Source organism: Abramis brama (assembly GCF_963993115.1).
Source record: "Abramis brama genome assembly, chromosome: 4".
NCBI classification, from domain to species: domain Eukaryota; kingdom Metazoa; phylum Chordata; class Actinopteri; order Cypriniformes; family Leuciscidae; genus Abramis; species Abramis brama.
The window spans coordinates 57658944-57670423 of record NC_139966.1 but is presented as its reverse complement, the minus strand read 5'-3'; the positions used below and the strand labels follow the sequence as shown (position 1 = coordinate 57670423).

Sequence of the window (11480 nt, the reverse complement as noted above, 5' to 3'; positions counted from 1 at the left end):
GCAAGCAGCGGGAAAACGAGGATCATTGTGGATTGAGACGCTCCACGGAGACTCCAAGAGATTTCACGCGCTTTTCCTTTCATAACTCACTCAAGCATGCAAGAAACTTAAAGACTTCATTCACTAGGGTTGATTTTCAGAGCGCGCAATCAGAGGAAACCGGAGCTGGAAAACGCGCCAAACTGAAGTCAATCAAAGCGGGATTTACGCACAAACCAACTCGAATTGTTCTAATTTTTTTTGGCTACAACATTTAGTTATCCGATCAAACAAATTAGGTTTAAAAGAAACGCATTTGGCTGAATTCGCTGGCGTTTGAGTTGCGCGTAAAAGCGTTTGCGCACTGAACTTGAGCGAGTCTAACGCGACGCATTCAATTCAGACACACTGGATGGACTAATTATGTAACCATTTCCACTTCTAGTTGGTCAGTTGGACGTTATGCATCTGCAGTGAATAATACAAAAACGTCAGCACAGGTCGGATACTGTAAATAATGTGTTTTTAATGTTTCATGACGCGAAAGTGTGTGTGAACTGATTCTCCGACTGATTTGATGGACGGGATTTGCTCTCTTGTTCACGGTTGCATTAGTGATACATCACGATCACAGACCTCTAACAAAAACAACTTGATCAAACTTATATGTGTCTCCAACTAAACCGAAATGTGCAAATCACTGCGCGCAATGGGTGCTGGGTGGAGGATTTATCCAATGCGCGTTTAATAGTTTTCTTTAATTCCCCGAATATAGTTCAGAGTATTATTTGACTGTTTAGTTGAAGTTTGATTAGAATCTGAAGTGATGAAGAAATGAAAATGAGCCAATCACGGTCCTTTATCAGGCACTAATGTTTGGGTAACGACGAACTGTTATTAATCAATGGAGTTTAATGACATGAGCTGGTAGTTTTCATGCAAAATCCCTGATGAAACTGATTTGTTTCCTCTGTTGCTCTTTATGGATCAGAACCCGCGCGTGGGATTGATCAGATTGCTGTTCTCATCGATAATCAAAGCGCGTCACGTGACACGGCTCAAATCTGCTATTTTTAACCTTTAGGATTAGCAAATACTTCACAGAGGGAAAAGTAGAGATTGACTGCTCATAACTTAGGTGGGCTATTGATTCCAATTGTGCTCATAGAATGATTATTGTACAGGACGAGCATCACATTGATTATCGGTGGATTTGGCACTGATGGATTGCTTGCGCTTTTGGTTGGATTCGTTTATAGTGCGTGAAATGAGATAAAATCACGAGAAATAGAAAATCTCAAACGCTCTTGACTGGAAATATCGGCTCGTGCGCACTTTACTCAAGGCTTTACTGACAGTGAAGAGGATTCGCGAGATGCTGTTTAAACTGATGATCTTTTGGCTTTTTGAGTGCGCGTTACATGCAGAGGGGAGCGCGCGTTGAATTTCCCGGGACGCGCAAAGGTTCACAAGATTATTATTTTATTTTTTTAACTTGCCACAATGAAAACTGTTAATTGGTCAAATGTTGTTTATACTACTTTATCATTTAAACGGTGCATACAGTAAAACGGGTTTTATTGGTGCTGTCAATCGATATTGTAATACATTCACATGGAATCGCCAAAAATCATATAGAAACAACAATAAAAATTGTTAATTGGTAAAAGGCTATTTATGTTTCTATATCATTTCAATGTAACACAGTTAAAAGGTGCTGTCAATCGATTTTGTAATTCTTTTGGCAAAAATTATGTTGAAACAACATAAAGACAGCATATTTTTTAATATTTGTGTAATGGCATCTTTTTACGAATGAAGGGCAGTCTCACTGAAACCAAAACTGATGTCTCCAGTAGAGTAATTTTTAACATTTAATAGGCTTTTGAACATATAAAAACGTTTAATTTAAGTGAACTTAAAAACAATCTTCACATAAACCCATTGTAATAAATGTCACATAGCTGTGCCTTTAATATATCTCAACGCTAAGGTTGTTTTCTATTGGCTCAGTCAGACCGTTGATTTTTACCCACCTTGTTTTCATTGTTTTTGACCCATATAATCTTGTAAATAGTGCTTTAATATTTTGAGGTTGGTCTAAGAGGTACAGAAATTGAATAAAGTTATCAATCACTCCAGTTTTCAATGCATAAATGATAAACTGAATATAGATTAATCCTTATTAAAGCTACAAAAGTTATTCAGTTATTAGTTTTTTTTCCTCACAATTAGTTTTTTCTTTTTAATTTAACAAAACAATTTCAGTGTAGCATCTCACTAACACTCTTAAAGGGCACATTAAATCAAAATGTGAGGATTGTGACCTTTAGTCCATGTGTATGCATCTCTGAGCTCATCTACATGCTGCTATCCTCCTGAAAGTTGTTCTTCTTAATTTACGTTCAGCATTTAAATGTACAAACAAGTTTCTCTCGTCCTGGAAAACTGACGGAGAATATGGATGACTCATGTTGTCTGCAGTTTTCTTCGCCCAATCAAACGCTCTGTAGAATGAGAATGCCCCGCCCCCTGAGGTCACCTGACACACATGTAACATCTCAAGTGGTTTCCTGATCACTCACACAATAAACAATAAAATAGACAATAAACATTTGTATATTAGCAACAGAAAGAATGGAATATAACAGTATAGCACGAAGACAGGAAAATAATGATAAAAAATTATATAATAATAAAAACAATATTTTAGCATTTTATGTGCTATCATATATTTTAGTATTAAATATACAATTTAGTATAAAATATCATTTGTAATTATATTTAATAAATTATATATAAATAAAATATATTTTTAATTATATATAAATAAAATGAATATATATAATTTAAAAATAGATATAATTTATAATACTATATATATATATATATAATTGTATTATACATTATATATATATTATTTTAATTTAATAAAATGTTAATAATTATATATATATTAATTAAATATAAAATTATATATAAATAAAATGTTAATCTATCATTGAAAAAAATATATAATATATAATAGAATTGTGTGTATATATATATATATATTCATTAAATAATATAATTAAAATAATATTATTTATTAATTATATATATATATATATTTTTTTTTTTATTTTATTTATTTATTATTATTATTATTATAAAATATTAAAGATGAAGGGATATTGTGTTCATCAAACCATTCCTGGTAGATGCTGTTAAAGTCTTGCTGAAGGGCCTGTGTGTGTGTGTGTGATGCTGCATGTCACCTGTGCATCATTATACACCTTTTCATTTTATACGTCTATTTTAAAAGTCTTTTGGTGGCTGGTAAAGAAAACCCGTGATTATCTCCACTGTGTTCACATCAACACATCACATACACACATCACAACACAACACACATCACAACACAATACACATCAGTGTGGCCTTTCTACTGCGGTGCTTCTGCATTGTCTAAATCAGGTCGTCAAAGTCTGAGCTGTTGATGGACAGCTTCTGCTTCAAAGAGACGCACGTTCATTAACACTGACCTGTGTGTGAGTGTGTGTGTGTGTATGCCATTCAGAGTTTAATGTACACAGTGTTTATGTGTTGTTGACACTATGAGGGTGTTTAGGTGAATAATGTTTATGGAGTTGTAGTTTAAATCATTTAGAAGAGCTAACAGGACCATGTCAGACTGACTGGCAGCATCTCCTGCTAGAGTCGACACACACACACACACACACACTCTCGCTCTCTCCCTCTCACACACACACAGGCACAAACACACTCTCAGTCTGGTTCGCTATCTTTGTGGAGACTCTCCATAGACGTAATGGTTTTTATACTGTACAAACTGTATATTCTCTCCTCTTACACTAACCCATCACACACACACACACACACACACTAACCCGACCCCTAAACTTACCCATCTCACACACACACACACACACACACTAACCCGAACCCTAAGCCTATCCATCACACACACACACACACACACACACACAAACCCGACCCCTAAACCTACCCATCACACACACACACACACACTAACCCTACCCCTAAACCTACGCATCTCACACACACACACACACACACACACACACACACACACACACACAGTGCAGGGGTCAACAACATCGAGGGTCTTGGGCACTGAGGTGTTTATGTGCAGCACTCGTTGTTTATTACACACACACACACACACACACACACACAACAGCGGGACCTAGAAGAGAGAACGAGAAAGAGGAAGACAGTCACTGAGCGTCTGATCCGAACATCCGGTTCAAACTCATCTCATGATTTCTGCAGGACCTCGTCAGGAGTGTTCTGGAAGCGAGAGCATGCGTGTGTGTGTGTGTGTTAACTGAACTACAGTTTGGAGACAAATCAAACGGCATGAAAAGGAAATTGCTACTGTTTTTTCTTCCCTATAGGACTTGAATTTGTCCATTGGGAATTGATTGATTGATTGTGGTTTGCTAATTGCTGTGATCTCCAAACGCTGCACACGGCATCAGAGAAGAGCTGTCACTGCATCAACGTTTCTGATTGTGAAATAATGATGTGGATGGATAAATATACAGCATTAAAAATCAATTGTTGTTTTTGATTTAATGGTGATTTTAAATCTCCGACAAAAATAATAGGTATAATTACTCTTTTTTTATATAATTGTTTTTAGCGCTGTCAAATCGATTAATCGCGATTAACTGTATCTAACATAAAGGTTTTTGTTTACATATGTGCGTGTATATATTATTATTATATTTATATATACATTATATATATATGTGTGTGTGCGTCTCTGTACATATATATATGTATAAAGTATATATATATGTATATATACAGTACAGGTCAAAAGTTTGGAAACATTACGTTTTTTTTATATTTTTGAAAGAAGTCTCTAATGCTTATCAAGGCTGCGTTTATTTGATCAAAAATACAGAAAAAAAACAGTAATATTGTGAAATATTATTACAACTTAAAATAATAGTTTTCTATTTGAATATACTTTAAAAAAATAATTTATTCCTGTGATGCAAAGCTGAATTTTCAGGATCATTACTCCAGGGCTGCGTTCAGCCCCGACAAAACGTTGCACAACGTTTTTTAAACAGAAACGGTGATGCGTTGAACACACTGTTCTGATGACGCAAGAGTTGCAACTATGGCAGCTGAGAAGGCCATTCTTTGTGTTCTTTGTGAAGAATTTTCGGAGCCTGATGAAGTCGGTATAAATATGTGTTTAATACTACAAAATATGCCCGATGTTACAGTTACTGCACTTGCCGCCCAGAACAAAAGAGAACATCCCAATCGAGTGAAGGGATTTGTGGAAACTGAAATGGAAGCACACATCTTACCTAATTCAGACTAAAACACATCTATTTAGCCTCACATACTGACTTTATTTGTAGTTCATACTGTTTTAATACCCTGTATTTTCTTTCTCCTTTTTAGGAAAAGCACTTAATTACCATTGTTTATTTCTATACCAAATGTCATACACTTGCAATGAAGCTAAAAATATAAGCAACTACATCATTATGTTGATAACCTATATTTTTTACAATAAAACAAACATGTCTTCTAATACCCTCAGTTGTTGCGTATACCGAGCTGCATCGAAGACATTTGTAAATTACTTTCCTTGAACCCATTGTGCGAGTTCACTTTAATACCGTGTGCTTTATATACATGTTGCTGCTGATTGGACTGCAGTTCTGACACACCCACCAAACAAGAGAAAACGCATCTCAAACCCCGTTGCACACCGGTGCACGCCGTTTCCAGGAAACATGACGTTCAACCCGGAAACCGTAGCAAAACGTTGCGCACCGTTTTGAACTTGAACGTGCCCCAGTCTTCAGTGTCACATGTGACATCCAGTCTATCACATGATCCTTCAGAAATCATTCTAATATTCTGATTTATTATGAGTGTTGGAAACAGTTCTGCTGCCTAATATATTTGATGAATAAAAGGTTAAAAAGAACTGCATTTGTTCAAAATAAAAAAATATTTTCTAATAATATAAATCTTCTTTACTATCACTTTTTATCAATTTAACACATCCTTTCTGAATAAAAGTATTGATTTATTTCAAAAAAAGAAAGAAAAAAAATTACTGACCCCAAATTACTGACCAATAGTGTTTATTGTTGTTACAAAAGATTTCTATTTAAAAAAAAATTGCTTCTTTTTTTTTTTTTTACTTTTTATTCATCAAAGTATCCTAAAAAAGTATCACAGGTTATGAAAAAATATTAAGCAGCAGAACTGTTTCCAACTTTGATAATGAATCATCATATTAGAATGATTTCTAAAGGATCATGTGATAGACTGGAGTAATGATCCTGAAAATTCAGCTTTACATCACAGAAATAAATGATAATTTAAAGTATAATAAATTGAAAGCCAATTATTTTAAATTGTAATAATATATCACAATATTACATTTTTTTTCCTGTATTTTTGATCAAATAAATGCAGGCTTGATGAGCAGAAGAAACTTCTTTCAAAAACATTAAAAATAGTAATGTTTCCAAACTTTTGACCTGTACTGTATACACACACACAAACACACACATATATCATTTATATATATTAGGGCTGTGACATTAACGCGTTAATTTCGATTAATTAATCTGAGAAAAAATAACGCGTTAAAAAAAATAACGCAGATTAATCCATTCCGTATTGACCTTTGAACCTGGAGCCGTTCTAGCCATAGATATAAAGGCTAGATGTCTCGTGCGCGCTGCTGGCCAATGCAGGTCGACGTCCGCACGTGGCGGCCATCTTGCCACAGTGTGCTCGCTCACTCGTTTAATGGTGCATATACTTTTAAATAACCATAACTTGCTCAATTTTCTACCGAATTTCAAACGGTTTGGTTTGTTATAAACGTCAGAGATGTAGTTATGACACTGCATACATATGAATAATTATAATATACATGTTCAAGCATTCGGAATTATAGCCACGTTAATAACGTTTGTAAGAAACCAAACCGTTTGTAAATCCGTCAATATTTCAGCGAGATATGAGGATTTGTGTGCATGCTGATCACTCACTTAATGCACAGCTTCACTGTGGTAAGATGGCCGAACGGTGATGCCGGAAGTGACTGCGCCATAAGACATCTAGCGTTTATATATGATATCTATGGTTCTAGCCACCATTCGACTGTAAAATGAAGGAGGGAGACGAGAACGCGCTGGCGCTGCCTGGATCATTGATTGGAACATTTACTTATAAAAAAAACAGCCGGCATTTCAACGTTGATTCACCGGTGAACGTAAGGGACCAAGGTCGAATCAATGTTGGATTATGTTTCGATTGTGCAAAACGAATCAACGTTGAAATCGTGACGTTGTTTCACCGTTGATTTCGTGACGTTGTTTCACCGGGTGAATAAAGATTGTATGTCGACGTTGAACCAATGTTGAATTATGCTTCGGTTTTGCAAATTGAATCAACGTTGATATCGTGACGTTGTTTCACCGTCTTACCTTTCATCAAGGGATAATACAATTGTACATTCAATTATAGTTTGCAGTTGCAGGAACATGAGTCATGACAATGCTGACTGAATTTGTGATTAACTGTACACTAAAATATTGTTAACTGTCAAATTACTTGCAGCAATGGCTTAATTAAACACATTTAATAAAAATATAACACATGCTCAAGATTGTAAAACAAGTTTTATTCTGAAAAAACAAAAGTCTAAAAATACTTTCTAAAACAGATGAAATACATCTCAAATTTTAAATTGCAGCATTTTCGAAGTAATGTTAAAAACCTGTAAAGCAAGTGTAAATAATGTTTATAATTTAATGTTTAATATTAAATGTATAATTTAATCATGTTCAATAATTTAATAATGTTCAATTGTATAGTATTGATTATTTGCTAGGCACAATTATTTCAATGCTCACCCTTTGAACATTATTTCAATAACATGTTCAACACAATTATTTTTAATTGATTGACAGCCCTAATTTATATGCAATTAAAATGCGATTAACTTTGATTAATTAATTACAAAGCCTCTAATTAATTAGATAAAAAATTTTAATCGAGTCCCGGCCCTAATATATATATATATAAAACATATAAACACACACATATATTATGTACACAAAAACTTTGATGTTAGATGTGATTAATCGCGATTAATTGATTTGACAACACAAAAAAAATTACAATTATAAACATCATATTGCACATAAGGTACACAATTACATTTAATCAGTTCTTGCTTTTCCCTGGGAATCGAGCAGGTGTGTGTTTCCCGAAAGCATCGTTAGCCAACTATAGTCGCAAGTTCCGTCTTTATCAGCAGTTCAGCGAGTCGTGTTTCCCGAAACCATCGTTACAAACACACAACTCTGCGATGCTGTTCGCGAATGTTCGTTGGAACGATGGTTTCGGGAAACACCGGATCTCGACTTTGAGAGTTTCTAGTTTGCATAACATGTGGACTCAATAAATCATTATCTTGAGCAAAATAAGCAAGTTAACATTCAGAACAATCTATATCTTTTATTTAGAATACATACAAATGTCATTCACGTCTTTAAGATTGTCAAGAGATTTAAAGCGTTGTTTGTGAAGAGTGATAGGGTTGGGTATCGTCTGGGTTTTTTTCGATACCGGTGCCAAATCGATACTTTTAAACAGTACCGGTGCCTAAACGGTGCCTGAACCGATACTTTAAAAAAAAAAAAGAAAAAAAAAAGAGAGAGCCTCAAAACGATGGTGAATGACATTAAAGAACTTTTGAAAAATTGTAATTGGAAATTGGAAAAAAAAAAACAATAAAAAATTCTTAAAATTTAATATATATATATTTTTTTAAGTTAAATATATAAATAAAAGTAATTTAAATACAAAACAGAACACATTTACATAACAAATTCACAATAAAACCTAAGCCAACTAACCCAAATATAATAATTTAACACTACAGTACTAATAACAGCAAAGTAGTCTGTATGCTACAAACCTGCTTTAAATTTCAGCAATTCTTTGCATTCTCTGGCCAAATACGACACCTCTCCTGACTTATTGCATGTCCTGCACGAGGTGAGCGTTATTTTAGAACGCATCACCTTAAATGCCGTGATGCGAAACCCATCGTGGAAGAAGAACGCCGTCATGTTTACAACTGTGACAATGAGTGCTCATCAGGATCAACTGAAGGCTGGATTTTCAAAAGTATGTGAGGTTCGCGGCTCAGAAAGTATCGATTTGGCACCGGTATCGAAAAAAACCCAAACGATACGCAACCCTATTCACAGGTGTTCCTTGTATTGTAATTAGTGTGTGTATTTAAGCCCTCGTGTTTGCCTTGTGTCTTTGTCGATTATTGAGTGTTTCCTGTCGATGTTCTTGTTTTGAGTTTCCTCTGTTTTATGTTTGATCACGTTTTGTTAATAGATTGCATTTGGGTTCTCACTTCAGCTTGCCTCCAGTGGACTAAATCATTACAGATGCATCGTACTATAGTAGCGAAGTTACGGCGTTGTACGGGAAACACACACACACCCTGTTTGAGCTACAGGAAAACATACACACACAAGTCTATGGGTATGTCCTGATTTTAATGTGTGACGTCGAGAAGTTTTCGTTCTCCTGTCTTGTTTAGTATCTCAGATCTCCACTCACAGTAATGATGTCTGAGATTCATAATGTTCTCATCCTGTGTGATCGTCAGTGAAACACAAATGGAGAAAATTTTTGGCTGATCTCCTCCTCTAATGATCTCTCACTCTCTCCTGCATCTCATCATCTTCACAGCAGGTTTTGCAGTTGTTCCACCAGGGGAGACAAAATGTGAAAGTTATGTAAATGTGTGCTTACTGTTTCCTGGTGAGGAGAGAGCGTTAGAGCTCAGATGTTGCTCGTTCGCAGCTCAGGAGACGTAACGTTGTTCTCTTTCACTTCATGTACTTTGTTTCACTTTGGTTCATGTTTCTCCTGAGGAGAAATAAAGAGTTAGTAGTTGTAAGAGTGAACGTGGAGCAACTTGGATCATTTGATGAGAAATGTTTGAGCTCATACTGAGAGTCTGATGATGGGCGTCCAGAGCTGTGTTTGAGCGTCTGTGGAGCTGTGTTGTTGTTTTCGAGTCACTCAGACACTACTGTGGATTTTATTAATATTAAGAATTTTTATATTTTCTGTTTTCATTTGAATGTTAGTTACTTTTAGCAATTATATCCATTTGCGCTCCATTTAATCTCACTGCAATCTTGGAATAATTACTGAGATGATAAAGAGTGTGTGTGTGTGTGTGAGAATGTGTGCGAGTCTGAGTTTGTGTGAGTGTGTGAGGCTGAGTTTGTGTGACAGTGTGTGTGTTTGAGTGAGTGTGTGTGTATGTGGGAGTGTGTGTGAGTGTGTGAGGCTGAGTTTGTGTGAGTGTGTATGAGTGCAAGTGTGTGTGAGACTGAGTTTGTGTGACAGTGTGTGTGAGACTGAGTTTGTGTGACAGTATGTGTGTGTGAGTGAGTGCGAGTGTGTGTGTGACTGAGTTTGTGTGAGAGTAAGTGTGTGTGTGAGAGTGTGTCTGTGTGTGAGTGTGTGACTGAGTTTGTGTGAGAGTGAGTGAGTGTGTGTGAGACTGAGTTTGTGTGACAGTGTGTAAGTGTGTGTGAGTGCGAGTGTGTGTGAGACTGAGTTTGTGTGACAGTGTGTGTGTGAGTGCGAGTGTGTGTGAGACTGAGTTTGTGTGACAGTATGTGTGTGTGACTGAGTTTGTGTGAGAGTAAGTATGTGTGTGTGTGAGAGTGTGTCTGTGTGTGTGTGAGAGTGTGTGACTGAGTTTGTGTGAGAGTGAGTGAGTGAGCGAGTGTGTGTGAGACTGAGTTTGTGTGACAGTGTGTAAGTGTGTGTGAGTGCGAGTGTGTGTGACTGAGTTTGTGTGAGAGTGTTTGAGTGAGTGAGTGTGTGACTGAGTTTGTGTGAGAGTGTTTGAGTGAGTGAGTGTGTGTGTGTGTGACTGAGTTTGTGTGAGAGTGTGTGAGTGAGTGAGTGTGTGTGTGTACTTGTGAGGGCCAAAAGTCCTCACTCACATAGTGAAATAATATGACCACAGACTAGTGAGGACATTTCACAAGTGTTTCTGTGACGGTAGTTTTAGGGGTAGGATTTGGTTTAGACCATAGAAAATATCATGATGTCCTTACTAATATAGTGAAACAAAGATGAGTGTGTGTGTGATTCAATCTGACAGTAAAGGAGGAAAATTATACAGTTATTTTCCCACGAGCGTCACCCCAGAACCAACAGAGGCAAAACACACACACGCACACACACAAACAGACACACACGCACACACAGACACAAACACAGGCTACTTCATGACATTCAGAGCATGGACACACACACACTCCTCTCCCCCACGGGCGTCTGTCTTAAATGGCACACTGAGGTTGCGAGTGTGTGTGTGTGTGAGCAGTCAGTCTGTTGACACACTCTGGTGATCTCTCCGCATGTGC

The 11480-nt window shown here is 36.3% G+C and overlaps 1 protein-coding gene across 1 annotated transcript in view; it reads left to right on the top strand.

The window, feature by feature from the left end:
* Positions 1-11480, top strand: part of chrm2a (cholinergic receptor, muscarinic 2a) — a 111536-nt gene that overhangs the window by 302 nt on the left and 99754 nt on the right. The gene's annotated exons all lie outside the window — the stretch shown is intronic.